The sequence below is a fragment of the Alosa sapidissima genome, chromosome 6 (genome assembly GCF_018492685.1).
Source record: "Alosa sapidissima isolate fAloSap1 chromosome 6, fAloSap1.pri, whole genome shotgun sequence".
Lineage (NCBI taxonomy): Eukaryota > Metazoa > Chordata > Actinopteri > Clupeiformes > Clupeidae > Alosa > Alosa sapidissima.
In genome coordinates, this window is record NC_055962.1 from 32,586,878 (window position 1) to 32,603,027 (window position 16,150).

General features: G+C 44.2%; 1 long non-coding RNA gene across 1 annotated transcript; it reads left to right on the forward strand.

Annotated features, from left to right (window-relative positions):
* The first annotated feature begins 326 nt into the window (after positions 1–326).
* Positions 327–15,949, forward strand: LOC121711343. Its single transcript, XR_006032283.1, has 3 exons — positions 327–406; positions 6,305–6,307; positions 15,937–15,949. It is a non-coding gene; the product is annotated as an uncharacterized LOC121711343 (long non-coding RNA).
* Positions 15,950–16,150: the final 201 nt, after the last annotated feature.

Below are 16,150 nucleotides of genomic sequence, written 5' to 3' on the forward strand. Positions count from 1 at the left end.
TAAATCATTTTTATCAAATAGAACAGATAAATTGCAGGTTAAGACTTAACTGATAGTCTGATACCTATGTTAGATGATGTCCACATATGGGAACAGTTTTTTGTTGTAAAATAACTTTTAATTAAAAAATGACTATTTTTTCCCCTAAACTGGCCTACTGGAATAAAAGTTTTTCACAGATATACCTGAAGCGTTTTGCACATATAGCTATTCTCCTCAGCCATTTTGGGTTGATGATGTCATCAAACCCTTATTATTTGTAATAAAAGACTGTAACTGCAGTTACAACATTGCTATGCATCTATTGATGCTGCCCACATGAAGTTTGGAGAAAATAACCATGATTAACCAACCCAAAAGTGGAGTTAAATAAATGTCCACAAATGTGGCCACCATGCATGAAAGGGTTAACTCGACTAGAAATATCTGAACTTTAGCATTAGTGGAGTGAAAATCCAGAGCCTGTCTCCTGAATGCCACACATGTCTCCATGTCTCCCTCTGGGTAGTAGGCCAGTGAAGAGAACGAGACCACTCAGAGATTCCAAACAGGGACCACTGAAGATGGCCTAAGCCCAGAGTGTTTCTCAGTGTCTGTTGCACGTCACGTTTTAATTTGCTAGCTCATCCTGCCTTTTGGCTCTCCAAAATGCCGGATCATGTGAACAGATCAGCAGCCTGGTAAATTTTCACCTCGTTTTCAGACACACGATGCTGCAAAAAGACGTCTCCTCTTCCCACAAATTTTGTGTGATATCTGTGTGAAAAGGGCTAGTGTCTGTCCATGTATGGTACTGCGCACTCTTTCAGCCTTATTAATACATTGTTTATTAAGCATTAGCCTCTGATTGCTTGTTCTTCACCTACATGATCTGATTTGGGATTCTGTGGAAAACACCTTTACATATACTGACTTGAACATAAGGTCAAGTACAGTCAGTTTATTTCTATAGCACATTTATCACAACAAGGTTGAAGTGCTTTACAAATGATTAAATAACTATAATAATAATACAATCCAAAATGTGGAGACTCCACCCTTGAACTGTCTCCCTCAGGATAGACACATTTTGCCGCTCTGCCATCCTTCAAAAGTCTGACCACTAGAGGTCAGTCTTCACCTACTTCCTCACAGACCAGCAATGCAACAGTGACAACTCAAGTTAAAGTGGATGAAAGGGGCTAAGTGAGCAGTGGTCTCTACTCCTGCCCATTTCACACACACACACACACACACACACGCACACACAGAGAGAGAGAGACCCTGAAGCAGTCATTCAAATGGCAGTATAAGGGAAATACTACTACAGTGGAATGACTACTGTACAGACAGTCAGTCTGAATGTGTGGCCAGTATGCCACACTGCTTTCTATGTGAGATAGATAGATAGATAGATAGATAGATAGATAGATAGATAGATACTTTATTGATCCCCAAGGGAAATATGTGGTATATGATAAGTGGTATATGTACGCTAAATTAGAACATGAAAAAAACAGAATCATATATGCTATATGACAAAACCAATAACATGCTGTATGCAGCACAAATCACACATTCACACTTCAGTTTAACTATAGCTAGCTGGGATGTACAACTTCATACAGTGGTTAAACCTCAGACTTCAAATCCAACTGTAACAGTTAGTGAAAAGGTGCTGCTGAACGTGCAACAGGAGCCTCAAATCCACAAGGAGAGGGGGGGGGGAACTCAATAAAAAGCAAAACAACAAAAACGAAGAAAAAAAAACTAAGCAGCAGGAAGACAAACAAGTCCAGCAAAAGAAACCAAATCAGAGAAATGTTGCTTCTTTGACGGATGGTCGTTGGCAGTGGCCAGAAGCTAATGGCGGTCGATGATTAATACCGGCAGAAATAATTGCATTTCATTAAGATTGATGAGACTCCATTTAACCTCGCTCTCTCTTTCTTTTTCTCTCTCTTTCTCTTTCTCTCTGTCTCTCTCTGGCATCTGTTTCTCTCTCGCTCTCTCTCTCTCTCTCTATTTTTCTCTCCCTCTCTCATCCCCTACAGCTTCCAATCCACTGCCACTCTTGAAGCATCTCTATAGCAACGGCAGGCAGTGATGGAGTGTGTGTTTGCGGAGCAGCCAATCACGGTGAGCGTTACTGTCAGGCACTTTGACAGACAGAAGGCACCTATTACCCATCTCTCAGAAATAGGGACGGGCCCACACACACACATCAACCAATGTAATGAGGCCATCAGGGGTCTATAGGCAATCGCGCCACGTTAGAATGACTAACACCTCCACAAAATACTGACATGTTGTCATCATAGGTTGCTGCCTCGCAATAGTGTGCTAAGGTGATAAGTTAGGAAAAAGAATTGCCCATTTGTCTCTCTTTTTGTGTGTGTGTGTTTGTGTTTGTTTGTGTCTGTGTATGTGTGTGTGTCTGCTTGTGTGTATGTGTGTGCACATCTGTTTTTATGTTAGTTTTGGGGGACGGTGTGTATACTTATGTGTTTTCATACAGTATGAGTATTTTATATGGACCTGTGTGCATGTGTGTTTGTCTATCATACCCCAGAAAGGTGTTGTTGACCGTACTGGTCTGAGTTCAATGGTAATCGGTTGAGATCAAACACCACACATCCATATGATTTTCCACACGTTTACCTCACAGGAAACTGATGACCAGAAATCTGTTCTGCCCAAGTGCTGCTTTGATAACCGATTTCACGGTGTGACTGATAAAGTCCTGAGTGTATTTTACACACACACACACACACAGAGTAATATCTGCACACAGGGGTTTAAGGGCAGCGAGACATATAATCCTGTTTACATCAGTGGCCCAATTGTATCTATTACTTTTTATTCTGAGCCATTGCTTCTCTCTCTCTCTCTCTCTCTCTCTCGTGCTCTGTGTTTTTGTGTGTGAGTGTGTGTGAGTGTGTGTGTGTGTGTGTGTGTGTGTGTGTGTGTGTGTGTGTGTGTGTGTGCAACACACCAAAGTGAAGCCCCGTAAATCTGTTCACCTCCAATGCCTCACTGGAAATCAAAGGCAAGCAGGGGACTTTATCGCAGATTAGGGTTGTGTGTGGGGAGGGGGGAGGGATGGAGGGGGGGGGGGTGAGGTTGCAGATGCTCTCTCTCTCTCTCTTTCTTTCCCTCTCTCTCTCTCTCTCTCTCTCTCTTTCTCTCTCTCCCTACCCATGCTGCGCCTCTGCAGAAAAAAGTAAGATGGCCAAGGTTATTAAAAAAAGAGAGAGAGAAGAGAGGATATAGTAAAGCAAGATGGCGGTGGCCTGACCGGAGGGGCTTGTGGGAGATAAATGGTTGACCCCGCGTGTGTCAGGTTAGGATTGATGCCACTATCAGGCCGGCGTTCGCCCAGTGATTTTCCCAGCGCTCTGATAGAGTATGTTATCTAGTTACTGGCATGAGGGGCCTGCCCTCAGGCCACAGGGAAGGTCAATCTCGGAGGACAATCTTTGTTGGACTAAATGAGAAAAAAAAGAGAGGCAGTGCTCCAGAGGAGTGTGTGTGAGAAAGAGAGAGAGAGAGAGAGAGGGAGAGAAATAGTGTGTGTGTGTGTGTGTGTGAGAGAGAGAGAGAGAGAGAGAGAGAGAGAGTGAGAAAGAGTGAGAAAGAGGGATAGAGATGGTGTGTTTGTATGTCTATGTGAGAGAGAAAGAGAGAGTGAGTTTGTGTGAATGCAAGAGAGAGAGAGAGAGAGGGAGTGTGTATAGATGTGTGTGTGTGTGTGTGTGTGTGTGTGGGAGAGCAAGAAAAAGCCACCAGAATAAAAAAGCTGTAGTGAGGGGTTGGTTGGATAAGATAAGCTAAATTACTTCTCTTTAGTAGGATACCCCTCAGGCTAAGTTGACAAATTTTGGGGTGTGGTGTCTGTGTGTGAGTGTGTGTGTGTGTGTGTGCGTGTGTGTGTGTGTGTCTGTGTATGTGTGATGAGGAAACAAGAGTAGAGGAGGACGAAAGGAGAGGCTACAGACTGCCCACTCAAAGTCGAGCTGCTGGAGATGGCTACCTGGGACCCAGGGTCTTCCCTTAGAGAGCTCTCTCTGCCTGGTTGGACAGAATCAGAGAGCGAGGGAGGGAGGGAGAGAGAGAGAGAGAGAGAGAGAGAGAGAGAGAGAGAGAGAGAGAGAGAGAGAGAGAGAGGAGTGTTTTACTGCATCACTACTCACTTATCTTACAAATGCTAAATTGGAGGGGGCTGAGTGGGGAAGAAATGTGTGAGGATTTAGTTATGCTGGTGGCGAATCAGAGGAATATGGGGCGGAATGAACTAAGGAGCAGTTTGGAGCAGGTCCTTCGAGCAGGAGTGTTTATGCAGATAGAGCAGCTGTGTCCAGGGCTGAGCTCTGGCGATGTGCAGGTTTACCTCCAGAGGAGATCAACTGGACAGAAGCCCTCCAAGCAGGACAAGACCCTTCAGCACCACAGCCCCCCAAAACTCCATCAAGCCAAGCCATTTTGGCCCATGGCACTCTCTCTCTCTCTCTCTCTCTCTTTTGCTCTTTCTCTCTTGATCTCTCTCTATCCCTCTTCCTTACTCTCTATCCCCCTCTTATTCACCTGCTCCTCCCCTCTCTTTCACCTGTCTTATTCACTGTATCTGTTCATGTCTCTCTCTCTCCTCTTCCCTCTGTCTTTCACTCTACCAATACACACTACCCATATCTCTCTCTCCCTCCTTCCCTCTCTCTCTCTCTCTGACCCTCTCTCTCTCCCCCTATCTCTCCTTTTTCTTATCTTTCACTCTACCAATACACACTATCCATCTCTCTCTCTCTCTCTCTCTCTCTCTCTCTCTCTCTCCTGTATGGCATTGCTCTGAAGATGTGGCCTTTCCTAGGGAAGCCTCTGAGGTAGACAAATGACCCGAACCTCCTTGCTATGTCATAACACATGGCACCACTAGATGGCAATGATGTCCTTGAGAGCGGCTAAACTTTGGGGTCACACGTTAGTCTCTCTCGCCTGCTCGAGCTCTCACTCCCTCTCCATTTAGCGGCCCCATTCACCTGCTCGAGCTCTCACTACTGTGCTTAAGTGATCATTAACACCTGCTAATTTTATTGATGTAGTTCATGCTCTCTCTTTTCAAGTGGGATTCTGCTAACCCTGCCTGCGCAGAAATGGTTGAACGGATCGTGTTGAAATTCTGAATGTTCATCACATAAAAACCATAGTGCATTTAAGCATTTAACCCTTGTCTGTGGGACCCGTTTTGAATATTTCCTAATTTATTATTTCTTCTAACTTAAACTCAATGGCCTTGGCTCATTTTCTGTGAAAAACTAACTTAAAAAAATAACTTATTTTCAATGACTGCACCCCCCAACCACATTACTATATTACTATTACATAAGAGGTGTTTGGGTCTACTGGACCCAAGTGTAATAATTGTTGGTGTTATGTACCTTAACTGTGTCCTCCTCCTAACTGGGCCTGCTGTGTGTGTGTGTGTGTGTGTGTGTGTGTGTCTGCCTCTGTGTGTGTCTGTGTGACTGTATGTGTGCGTGTCCGAGTGTAGGTGTCTGTGTGCAGGAATATTGTCTTTCTGCACAAAAGTGTTACATTTTAAGCACTTTCACCTGTTCTGATTAAGTTCTAAGATATAAAAAATGATCAAAAAACGTGTTTCTATTTTTTAAAAATCTTTTTTTATATTGTAAATGTGCTAATTACCAATCATTTCATTCGAAAATTCTTAAAACAACGATGTTTTTTAATACTGCCTTTTACTGCCTGAAATATCTGAATCCGAGTAAATGTAGAATATTCTATGCTTCATCTTTTACATACCATTTTTTAGTTGCCCTGACTTGCACCCACACACACACCTGTATAATAGGCTGCATCCTAAACAGTTACCATGGCAGAGTTCTGTTTCTCTCCCTGCCCACATCCTTCGACTCAATTCAATTCAATGGCCAATTGTTGCCAAATCACAAAAACAAACAGCATAACAACTTCTACAATAACGTTGCCACATTGAGGGGAAAGAAAAAAAGAGGTGTAGGATGAATGGTAATAGTAACATCCTTCTACCCCCCACCCCCCCCCCCCATCCATGCGTCATTAGCCTCTATTTAGTAGTGAGTGACCCCCTGGTCAGTAATCCGACTGGATCCTGCAGCCTGTCTTTATTGGAACCCCTCACTAGAGTGCAGACAGTCTGGGAGCTCTAAGGAGTTTGACTGGGGCTGGCACACGGAGGCCAAGCGCTGTATACACACACAAGACATCATTTCCTGTGCTAAGGCTGCTTTTAATACGGATGGTCAGAAGAATGGTCTGCAGTGCAGACAAGCAAGTGTGTGTTTGTGTGTGTGTGTGTGTAAGTGTGTGTGTGTGTGAGTGTGTGCGTGGGAGCAGAATGCAATTTCCCCCTCCAGACGATCTGGACAGAGCAAGGTTTAATTTTTTGTTTATTCCTGCTACTGTTATTTGGGGACAGCAAATATGAAGGCAGCGCCAAACCAGCTGTGCAAGCCTCCCCCAGTCGGCCTATCAGAATCTACAGAAATGCAGCTAAATGAATGGCTTTGTTTTTGTTTAGAAATGATCACTCATTTAATTTTTTAGCATGCTGATATTGTAACATTTGAAATTAAATTAAATCTGAAAATGTTTTACTGCGGATTATGTACATATGTGATATCATAGCTGCTGTGAATAAATGGATTTTAAACAACCATGACTGAAATTCAACAGCTTTGAGAGAGTGACAGTAATACTTTTATGAAAAAATATTTAATATTTTATGAAAACTTATTAAAGACTTTAGAGACTCATGTTTGTTGCATGCATGTAAATTGAGGTAATGAATAGTTTACTCCACGTTCAAGAAGCATATGTGTTGAACCAAATATAGTTTGTCACCAGTTGTCCTTGAAGCAATAAATATGTCTGGCGCCGTCCATACAGTGCAGTCTTCCGCGCAGACTTCATTTCATGACACTTAAAAATATCTCCATGGAAACTCAGAGGTAATTAAAGTGCAGCCGGCTTTTAAGAAGAGTAAGAAACTAATTAAAAGTGACCTTGTTTAAGGAAGACATGCTGTCATGTGTGGAGCACACTGACGAGGCCTAACGGAGAAGGATTGTGGGAGTTGGGAGGAAGGACAGGAGGACTGGAGACGGAGGGATGAGCAGTACATCCATTGCGATACATTTAGATAGCAGAGCTCTATCGAGATGACTGGCATCATATGTTATGGGTCATCATAAAGTTAGGAACGTTTATTTAGGATTTTGGTGACTTAAGACATTTCTGTTATTCACCTTTCCTATCTGAAGTTAGGAAAACACTGACTTTGGAGCGGCTGTTCTGTAGTGACTTTCTAAACTAGTTACCATAGTTACCAAACAGATAAGGATTTGCGAGTTTCTCCATACGATACAGCGGCCACTGCCGTAGGGCTGAACAGCCTTGGGTAGCGAAGTACAATATTGCAGTCTGACCTCCTGATGGCATTTGTCGTTTTCCTCCCAAGTTAGCCTCTCTATCCTCTTCTGCCGTATTATCCCAATGAAGCTAACTAGACGTAGCTAGCTGACCGGAAGTTTAAAGACAACGTGGAATTTAAAAAAATGGGCGGAACTGAATGAGGTGAATACTGTACGTGTATATATATATATGTATAGTGTGTGTGTGTGTGTGTGGCAACTGTTCACAGTTGTTATGAGATCTGGTCATGGGATGAAACTCAGAGCTGGTGTTCTGACTCTGGAATATCCATTCTGTGGTTTCAGATTTAGTGATTGGCCTCAGCACCTCTTTTCACACACATGTGATGCACACTTGGGTCTGTACATTAACTTCTTGTACAGCCAAGCACACTTTTTTCACTATTGATTATTCACCATTCTCACTCGCTCGCTCGCTCACTCACTCACTCTGCTCACTCTGCTCTGTGTGTAGACATGTCGATGGTCTACGTAAACACTAGTCAAACACTCGGGAACTTGGACTACTTCAGCCAATGGGTGGGTTGTGTTTCCCATAGAGCAATTTGACCCTGACAGATCAGAGGACTCCCTTGATCTCGCCACCCTCCATTTATTTACCCTGCAATCAAGAGATGTGTGTTAACGATATGACATCAGTGCAGATGCACCAGTGAGTGAGTGCGGCACCGTAGTGTGTCTCCGTTAATCACGTCTGATGCATGAGAACGGGAAACACTATTTATACAGTCAATCCAAGTGACAGTTAATTGGCATGCATTATGTATTAAACTGGTAGTACAGAGACTCTGTATTGTATTAATAACAGTGTATTAGTCCCTGTTTTATAGCTAACTCTGTTAATAGATTACTCTTTCAATAGGGAGTATCTAAAGGTTGGCATGCCATGAACCTAGCAGATGACAGAGTTAGATATGGTACGAGTAAGGTGCGTTTACAGCAGAGAGAAGGAATATGGAGAGATGAGAGAAGGAGAGAGACAGGATGAGTTGCAGAAAAACAAGAAGTTGCATGAAGAAGATGTTGGCTGAGCCAGCACCAATGCCTGCGGTGAGCTGAGCGTTTGTGTGTGTGTGTGTGTGTGTGTGTGTGTTTGTTTGTGTGTGTGAGTGTGTGTTTGTGCTTGTGCTTGTGCGTGTGTGTGTGTTCTTCTGCTGGTCAGATGGTGAGTGGCCTCTGTGCAGTCCCACATCTCCTTGTCAGCGAGCTCAGCAGCTTAGACGTGACGTGAGGGGGCAATGGCTTTTAGGGGTCACCGTGTTCCTTTGACAATGGTGTGTGTGTGTGTGTGTGTGTGTGTAAAAGGAAAAGTTTGTTTATATATTTGTATGAAAAAGTGTGTGTACATGAGAAAGAACTAGAGACTAAATGTGTCTGTGTGTGAGAGTGTGTGTGTGTATGGGGGGGTAGGAAGAGTGAGTGAGTGTCAGGACTCCTGATGTTTGCTAATAAACCTCTCAGTCTGGCTGCAGAAATCCATTTCCTGTAAGCCGACAGAGACGTTTAAGCAACTGCACAAGAGTGACTTGGGTCAGAACGACCGTTTGAGCTTGTGTGTGTGTGTGTGCCTGTATGTTTGTATGACTACTTATTTGTGTCAGTGTTAGTGTGTGTGTGTGTGTGTGCTTGCATGCTTGCTAATGTGTCAGTGTGTTATGTTTGTGTGTTTGCATGTGTATCTGTGTGCGTGAATGTCTGTGTCAGTCCATAAGTGTGTGTTGGTGTGTGTGGGCGTGTGTGTGTGTGTGTGCAAACTGTGCATGCGTGCATGTATATCTGTGTGCGTGAATGTTTGTGTCAGCCCATAAGTGTGTGTTGATGTGTGTGAGCGTGCTTGACGGCTAGTCTGGACATTGATAAATTCCCCTCACCAACCGATCGATAAACGTCCGTTATGGCGGACCGCTGGTTCCCCGCGGCAACCCGTCATAATTACACTGTCACACGCCGTGCCCTGTGTCCCTGACAACACACACACACACACACACTTCTGCGGCACAGGCCCAGTGATTGACAGCTGGACAGCCTGAAGCCGAGGGCAGCCACCCGCCCACCCAGAGCCTGATGGGATACGCCGTCACATGACCAGTCAGATTGACAACTTAACAGGAAAACACACACACACACAAACACACACACACACATCCTCACTTGGAAGGGCTTTTAACACACACATGAACCGTAGAGGACAAGCGTGCCTCTGAGAACTTTCTGAAATCCGGCCACACATGGGGCATGCCACCTGAGTACACACACACACACACACACACACACACACACACACACACACACACACACACACACACACACACACACATAATAGCATTATCATGCACATATAATCACATCCTGGTACATTCATCAGTATAACACTTCCATGTGCAAACACACTTGACTTGATAACTATCAGCACAACATGACTATACACACACACACACACACACACACACACACACACACACACATACATACTCAGGCACATTTGGCCTGCTACACACCACACGCACACATATACACTGACACACACACACACACTGTGGCTAAGAATAACAGGTGGTGTTTGTGTAGCGTGGTGGAACACTTCCTCTGTGCTGGTTTAGTGATGAGTGCGGGCGATAGAGGCTCAGGAATAACACAGCACTCCGCTCAGACTGACTGCTCCTCTTATTGGGCCTGAGAGGGGAGATCACATGGCTGCCTCCGCCACTGATTGGGAGGGTCGTGTGTGTGTGTTTATATGTGTTTGCGTGTGTGTGTCTTTGTGTGTGTCTGTGTGTGTATGTGTATGTTTGTGTGTGTGCATGTGTGTGTGTGCATGTGTGTCTGTCTGTGTGTGTGTGTGTGTGTGTGTGTATCAGCAGCCTACACTGCTGATTGGGAGGTCTCTTATCTGCAATCATCAGAACTCGCTTCAGTGGCAGCCTGATTGACAAAATGAATCGTTTCCACTTGCAAGAGGAAAAATATCTTTTTTTTTTCACATGTAGAAATCGGCCCAAAATTGAAATATGTGTTTGTGTATGTTCTTCAGTGAGTGACTGAGTGTGTTTGTATGTACTGTATGTTTATGTGTGTATAAGGTTTTATGTGTGTGTATGTGTGTGTCTGCGTTACAATCCAGTCTGTGGACACATAGGCTGAAACTATTTCACACGTCACAACATGTTAGCTCTTAGTCCTCCAGAAACACGCCGACACTTTCATATACTGACCCACTGGAGTAACACGCTAATGTAAATAATGAACTTGCTGTGCTGTTGTGCCGTAGTGATCTGTCCTCTATAGACATGTCCAGAGAAGACAAAGCACTCCGAAGGAACCCCAAATACAATCACATTTCTGGAGCCAAATGAGCCGATCCATCATGTCTAAGACATGTAACGTTTGATATATAGACTCATATGGCGTGGCGTTATTGTGATGTAAAGAAAGCACGTGCTAATTTGCATTGCTGTCATCCATAACGCCACTGAAGGGGATTGTGTGCCAGTCACTCATGTGAGGTCTTTTTTTTTGCTGTTGTTACACACACACACACACACACACACACACACACACACACACACACACACACAAATGTACAGACACATGCATACACACACTAACTTCCACATCCACACATGCACACACACACATACACAGATACACACATCCACACACAGTCCCTCCGTTCCTGTGCTAGCCCCTGACAGAAGGACCTCCTCCCGTGTGTGCGGTCAGAGGTCGTATCCAGAGCTCAGGCACCTGCAGCTACTCCTTAGAAGCGCAGCCACCCCCGTCTGAAACCTTTAGCTAACCCTGACCCCGTGACGCATGGCCACCCTCCCTGACCTGGGACCAGGGACCTGGCCACTGCCCGCCGCAGGTGAAGTAGTGCTCACCTGACCCAGACCCCCTCTGCACCTCCTAATGGGGCCTGAGCACAGTGAGTGGGCAGCTGAAGGCCATTACGGTGCACCATGGGACAGGAGGCATAAAGAGAGAAAGAGAGAGGAGAAAGGGAGAGAGAGACAGAGGGGGGAGAAAGAGAGAGATAGAGGGGAGGGGGAGAGAGGAGAAAGGGAGAGAAAGAGACAGAGGGGGGAGAGAGAGAGGGAAAGATCGAGGGAGAGGGGAGAGAGAGAGAAACAGAGATAGATAGACAGAGAGTGAGAGGTAGGGAGAGAGAGAGACAGACAGAGCACTTAGATTAGCATGTCAGCTAACATGGCATCTACTTCCAAAGGAGACTGTTTTAAAATGTGATAGGTAGTGGTAATATAAAATAGTATGCAGTTTATCATTGTAATACAAGTGGAGACCAAATCGGTATATCTCTAATCAACTTTTCTGCATGTGTGACGGAAGGCTGATTTTGCCTGGTGGAGGTCCGTTTCAAAGATGAAAATTTTATTCAATTGAATCATATTTTAATCTTTATTTTAAATGCAGTGACATTCAAAATGAAACACTTCCAGGGTTTTTATATTAGACAGTAACACAAAGCAGTAAATAAACCTCTCTTCATATCTGATACAAACTTTAAAAACAGTGGCAATTAAACAATGTATCCAATCTGTGCATTATAGCCCAGAGATCTGTGTGTGTATACTATATGTGTGAGAGTGTCTGAGTGTGTTTCTGTGTGTGGGCGGGAGTATTGGTGCATGTGCCTGGCTGTCCTGTGCAGGCTTAGAGTCCCACTTTTGTTTGTTTAGGAAAGTCCTGCTGGGAGATAAATGATTATTGGTTATTGATTGGATTTCTGGAGTTGAGACTCTTTCATGGCCTGGCAGCTGAATTGGTGTGCAAGGGGGGACAAGCATGAATGCCTAAATCCTTCTCACACACATAAACACACACACACACACACACACACACACACACACACACACACACACACACACACACACACACACAACCTGACCCCAGAAGAGTTTCACACACACAGGCAGCTGGATGGACACCCTGCGGGGTCCTCGCAATGGGGCCACTGCCAGAAAGAATAAAGTCTCTCCGCAGACGCGGGCAGCTGCCTTCTCCCCGGCCCTATTGTCACGACGACCACCTCCCAGCATGCCGCACACAACGGCCCCATTGTACCGGCCGAGTCGCACATTTCACGCTTAGGCTGTTTGAGGTGCAGCTGCCTGACAACAGACACGTGTGTGTGTGTGTGTGTGTGTGTGTGTGTGAGTGTGTGCGAGAGAGAGAGAGAGAGAGAATGTGTGTGTGTGTGTATCTGTGTGTAGAACAGAGAGTCTCTTTCTTCAAGTATAATTGACTTTCATTGATATGAAGTTACTTAAATAGGCTACTCTAAATGGGATTGAATTAGTAGTTCCAATTAAACCAAGAAATTGACACTTTACTGAAACCAATGGCCACTAAACCATCCATCATGCCTTAAGAAGTGATCCCAGATTGAAGTGCATGCGCTGTGGCTCCTGGAGAAAAGCTGTATTGTTTTTACAACTATTTATTTCATTCTGTAAGTAATAAATCTCTTGTTGTATCTGTATATTTCATGGGAGAAAGCCTCAAATCAGATCATATGAACTAATATGCATAAATGACCAACCCAGCCTTCATGCCTGTCCTGTCCGTGGGGATCCACCTGGCACTGATCTGGGACCAGTCTCGATTCCTAAAGTAAGATTTTCTCAGTCACTACACACAGCAGCGAGTTAGCGATACAAAAATTGTGGCAGGGAGTTAGCGATACGAAAATTGGTTGACTTTGGGAGCGATGAGGCCTGCGGGCACACACACACACACACACACACACACACACACACACACACACACACACTGTCTCTCTCTCTCTATGGAGTGGCCCAACATTAGCGTAATCTGTCATAATGCGGCAGTAATGGCGAAGGTTCCCCGTAATTGAACAGGCTCCAGAGACACTGGAGGTCCCAATGGGAGAGCGTTCCTTAAGCTAATGACAGCCGTCATCACTCATTGGCCGCCCCTTTCGCTCAGGACGTCAGGAGCTCTCTTCACAGTCGGGGTGTCTGTTGTGTGTGTGAGTGTGCGTGTCTGTCAGGAGTGTGTGTGTGTACATGTATGTTGTCCATGTGTTTGATATGTGTGAGAATGTTTCATATGCGACAAGTGAATCTCATAAATTGATGGCTTTTAGTGTGGCATCCATTGTCAGACAACGATGCTGGTGTTTATTCTAGTGAGTTGATCAAGTCAAAGCAGCAACAACAGACTCCAAACTCAATGACTCTAAGATATGATGTTAATGCAGGAGCTCACAGGGATATGAATGATGTACAGTGAATGCAGGAAGTCACAAGGAGATACGCTCACTGACCAGCCCATTCTCTGATCAATAACCTGCATGCGTAATCGGACGATCACTCGAGTGTGGAATCTGTGGAATCACAGATGTGAATCCCTGAAAACAAAGCATAAATATTCTTCTCCATGACATGTTATTCACATACACAGACACACTCTCTCACAAACACACACACACACACACACACACATGCAGAGATGGAGAGAGGGATAGCCAACTCTATGAGTGCTTGGCTCATTAGTGGCTGTTCTAAGGAAACTCTTGGAGGGAGGAAGAATCAAACACAAGAGCTAGAACTTCAGAGAGCCGCAAAACATGTGAATTATTTAAAGGAGGTTTAATGTAGGAATAAAAACAGCTAAACCACAACGCCTCATCTCATTTTCTAAGCTTCTCTCTTTCTTTCTCTCTCTCTCTCCCTTTTTAAATGCACTATACAATTTTTGCATACACTAATGATTATACTGTAAGTTACCATAAAAGGCAAAATGTGGAAATACAGAGTGTTGAAAAATATACCAGCTATCAGTGATAAGCCCTTGCTGAGTAGGAAGTGAGACAGATTTCTGGCAACTGTGGAAATTCTGTAACAAACATACTGTAAATGTCACTTCTCATCAGCAAATATTATTTCCTACTGCAAAAATACAAACAAACACACTCACACAGTTACACACACACACACACAATATATATGTATTATTTTATATATATAGTATTTAATATTATAGACAGACAATGTGAAATTGTGAGATTTCTGACATATTTATGTATTTTTATGTGTTATTATTCTGACAGGAAATTAGGTCTCTGTGGGGGTTTCCATAAAGACTGCAGACACTAGCAGTTGTGGACACACACACACACATACACACTCACCAGAGTAAAAGTAGCAATGTGATGACATGCATGTCTTTTCCATTTGAGGGTATGACACTTAAAAAAACTAACCACTATACCCTTAAAGATACACACACACACACACACACACACACACATACACACACTTACATGCTGCAGCACACAAACACACACACTGCGACACACACACACACACACACACACACACACACACACACACACACACACACACAGGCATGGCCCTAAGCTAAAGCCCTCAGGCAGTCCTCTTCAGTTAGCCAGCGGCGATAGCTGTGATAAACTAACTGCAGTCTGTCAGAAAACATTAGAGCGCAAAACCGCAGCCTGGAGTCACATTACACAGGATAATCTCACACACACACACACACACACACACACACACACACACACACACAGACACACACATGCACACATGTGGACTTCCCTAAACACTAAAACTCTCTTTCACACCACCCAGACACACACACACACATGCACACACACACACACACAGACATATGCATACCTTCACCATAAAAACAAACACAAAAATGAATTCAGATACACAGTATGTGCAAATATAGTACATATACAAACAATGAAGACAAACATATATGAAGTTTAAGAAAAGAAACACTGGTGTGGCAATTTCACTCTAAAATGAAGTGATTATTGCCAGTAGCAAGAGCAAGTGTGTGTGTGTGTGTGTGTGTGTGTGTGTGAGAGAGAGAGAGAGAGGGGGGAAAGAGAGAGAGGGAGAAAGCAAGGGAGAGGAGTGTCAAAGTGGGATATGGGGTCCATTTCCTCGTTAATGTTTTAACGAGCTGTTAAGTGACTTTCTGTTTGTCCCTGTATTCTTACACCATTAACTTGTCGCGTGCTGTGTGTGTGAGAGAGAGAGAGTGTGTGTGTGAGAGAGAGAGAGTGATCTCACTCTGCTGTGTGTGTGATGTGTCACACCCTGCAGTGTTTTCATAGACTCATCTTATCACCTGTTTCCACCTCGGCCTGCAGCTGTATAACAAGAAGGATCCTTGACACACACACACACACAACACACACACACACACACACACAGAGAGAGAGAGAGAGAGTTTCCTCGTCTCTCAGATGTTGGGGGCTGGAGACAGAGTGGCCGGGTGTTTTAATAAAAGATCTGGGTGGATTTAGGCGGCTCTCAGCTACAATATTTCCTGCATCAAAGCAATAAAGTGAGTCTTTCCCTTGTAAACGGAGCCAGAGCAACACACACACACACACAAACGCACACACACACACGCACAGACACACACAAGAATGCACAAGTGCACACAGCATTCAATAGTAAACACACTGTACTTTCTTAAACATATATACAGTGCAATATGCATGCACTTACGAACATATGCATGTCACACACAATCTCACATACACTTAGCCAAGCATATCACATTCAATATACACTCTGATTTACACACACACACACACACACACACACACACACACACACACACACACACACACACACACACACACAAACACACACATA